Raw genomic sequence first — 3,740 nt, forward strand, 5'->3', positions numbered from 1 at the left:
GGATATTTCTCTCCAACATCAAGACTCCAATAGCATTGATAGAACCCCATTTCAATCCCTTTGCATGGTTGATCTGCATGAAAAGGCTTTATTTTGTCTGTTGAAAGCATAAAACACGTGTATTGAAAATTTCATTTTTGAAGGACAAGTTGAAAAACGAAATATAGTTCACCTTTGGGTTGCAACTCCATTTCACCTCCCTAACAATGTTTGTTTTTTATGAAAATTATTTAGTTTTTTCATGATACGTACAAGTGCCAAATTTTAACCTGAATAAGTGATTTTACCTTTTATATACAGAGATTTGTTAGGTCTAAAACAAAGTGAAACGTCAAACTGCTGTATTTTAAACAAGTTTGGTTCCAATTGTTTGGTTAAACAATTGTGTTTCCTGCATTAACCAATTCAAAGATCTGATATAAGCATGAATGAATTCCCTCTGTTGATTACACTGAAGCTTCTCCAGAAGATATGATGAGCGTTTTTGTCACATCCCAAGATCTATACTACCCTTCTTCTGTCGTACGTTAGATCAATAGTCTTTCAACTTTGAATGGTGGACATGCTGTTGACGGTTCTAGGAAATTAAGCTGAGGTAGCTCTTTTCCTCTTTGATATGTAATAACCTACAAGCCACCTTGATATGTTAAGGCCATCAAATTCGCTTGTTATTAGATCAGTAATAAGTGAACCATTTCGTAATTTGTTTTGAAACCATGACTGATTTTCACTTGTTCGATAATTTACCCGAACTATAAGTTGCAAGGGCCCTATATACGCATATTTTCTTAACCAAAGTTCCTGGATTTTTATTTCTTCTCTTAGGACAAGAAGCTTATAAATTGCACTTAGTCCTGTAAGAACCTTTGCGCTGCTTCCGGAGTGACGGGGTATTCAGAATGGGTAAGGTTAGGGAGTAGGGGCTGCCTCCTATCGAGATCCATGAGGAAGAGTTAGGGCACTACATCTCAGTCATGTCCCCCCCCCCCGGAAGAAGGGGAGGCCAGCTCTGAACCAGCCTCTCGTCAAAGTAGGCAGGGAGTGGCACACCCTTGTTGAGGCTAAACAAGAACCTCCGAGGTTAGGAAAAAAAACCCCACCAACTCCAACAATCGACTAGACCGATTGAATTGCCCATGAACCCCAGAATCTCGACATTTGCGGTTAGTGATGTGCCGCCCCTGAACATCCATAAGGTTGCCCAGATTGAACTGACACATCAGTTTTTGCTGTGCCCAGTGGTGGGTTCAACTAGAAGATATAAACCAGCCAGAAGTGATCCCTGCTGGGTTTAAGTTCCTGGATTAGGCTTGTATCCAGCCCTTTTGTGGCTAACCTCATTCCTAAGATTTTAGTTACCCCACTAGAGAAGGTTTTTATTTATTTTAGTTACCAGCATGGAGAAGGTTTATCTATATAAGGCAACATATATGTTGCCATGCATTAGCCAAGTCAAGTGAATCTAGAAAGCCCACGTCTCATTTACTTGTTTCAAATATCATTCCTGCTAGGGTAGAGTTTATCCTTTGCTCCTTTTTTTCTTTATTTATGGACTTGCATCTACATTATTAGACCTGATACAAAATCCTCTGAGTTGGGGGTTTTCCACTCATTTGTGTTTACATGACGAGTAGTGGAGATCAAAGGATCACTCTAAGCAGTCCTCCGCTTTATTTGGAAAAGGAAACGAAACAACTCTTTGAAGGAAAATTAAGTACCTATGTGTTCTTCTTAGACATACTGATTCGGCACAAGTGAGCAAGATTCGACTGCCCTCTATACTGTACACCCATTTGATTTTAAAATACCCATTTATTTTCATGAAAATTATTAGTTTAGAAATTCTAGTTTGGTAGCAGTGTATTGTGAAATATTCGTGTATAACATAGCTGATTTTCATATTTTAAACTAAGTGGCGATATCCTGGATATTAAGTTAATTTAAGAAAGGAAAATAAGCTCTTGGATGTTTTAAGAATTTATCCTGTATTTTTACATTGAAGGTAGTTTGTTGCTGAGAATTTAGCAGCAATGTTTTATTTTTACATATTATTTGAAACAAAACTCAAGTGTTTGTGAATTACCGTAGTTCATGATTATTTAAAAGGTTGATTTTGATTTACAATATCTCAAAATTTAAAAACAGGAAAGACACGTTGTTTTTATATTTTTTTCTGAAAAGTATGTAACAAAAGGAGATTTAGGCTACATTTTGAATAAGGGATATATTGTTCCTCAGAAAACAATGCCTCAAAGTTTTAATATATCATTTTGACCTAAAAATATTTTCGAAGTTACATTTTTTCTTACTTTACATGTTCAAAAATTAGCAATGAACGACCTAAAACGGAGTTTAAAGATCTCTTGAATTTGCAACTATTACAAAAACTCTCCGTTTTAGGTCGGGTTTGCGGCATTTAATTCTTCTAATGAAGACCCTTCACTTGATGTGCATACCAAACTATGCTTACATTTAAGATTTTCTTCGGACTTCTTGTGGGCCGTCCCCCTGAGGAAATAGTGGGTAACTGAGTATCTGCTATATTATATTTTTATGCCTAGTTAATTTGTACCAAGGTTTCTGGGTCCATCTTAAATCTTTTCACAAAATATTGAACCATCCCAGGACTTGTATTACCAGAAATAATTGTAAATTCAAGCCATGTTTGAACTGATGTCATTTTCGGTTAGGTTGTCCGTTTTATGTCGGCTTTGCGGCACTGTACTCTACTAATAAAGAACTTTAATTTGATATGCATAATAACCTATGCTTACTCGTAAATTTAAGATTTTCTCTGACTCTTTGTGTACTGTCTGATGGAACTATTTGATATTCACTTTAGAAAGAAAATTTTTACGGAATTTTTGTTGAACCTGTATATTCACGTAATAAAATAGGTACTGGTTATCTTTTAAGAAAATTAAAAGGGTTTAATAATCAGATGTTTAATTTATTTAGCCATTGTTACAAAATTACATTTCTAATGTGAAGTATTGTATCAAGCAATAATATGTAATGAAACAATAACATGAAAAATAATAATAGATAGTAGTTCATTTTATGTTTATATTTCATACGGCTACATGCCATAATAGATAAAATGTATACATAGAAAAATATGTCTTGAACAAAATTGTATGCTAACTAACAGTTCTTATACTACAAATCGTTTGTACCATTTTTTTAATTTAAAAAAATGAAACTAATTAATTTTCCAGGTACGGTTCAGAACCAGCAGAATTTTATGTTTAGCTGAACTGTTGATTTTATAAATTCAATTATAGAAAAACCTTCAGTCAAATTACTATTGTTTCAATCCCAAAATTAGTGTAAATGGGGTAAACATAAAATAATGCTTTTACAATCAAATAAAACATATTTTTCAGGATTACGTTTATACAAGTTCAGCACACATATAGATAACAGTACCATATTTGGCTCATTGGAATTGTAAATGTAAACATTTGAAAATTTAATTTTTAAATCGAATGATAACTCAAATAATATAATCAATAATGTAGTTTTAAAGTTTTCTCAGCACTAAGAATATAATTTAAAATGTTTAAACTTTATCATTGTTCTTATGGAGTAAAACTCGTAAACACCGTGTCACTAAAGCCGGCTGTTAATCTGTTGAAACATTGTGAATGACCTATATAAAATAAACTTTAAAAGTTCATCATAGAAAAATAAAAAAAACAATATTAAGAGGTGTAAACAGGAGGAATAAAACAGTTCCA

Source organism: Homalodisca vitripennis, chromosome 3, assembly GCF_021130785.1.
Source record: "Homalodisca vitripennis isolate AUS2020 chromosome 3, UT_GWSS_2.1, whole genome shotgun sequence".
NCBI lineage: Eukaryota > Metazoa > Arthropoda > Insecta > Hemiptera > Cicadellidae > Homalodisca > Homalodisca vitripennis.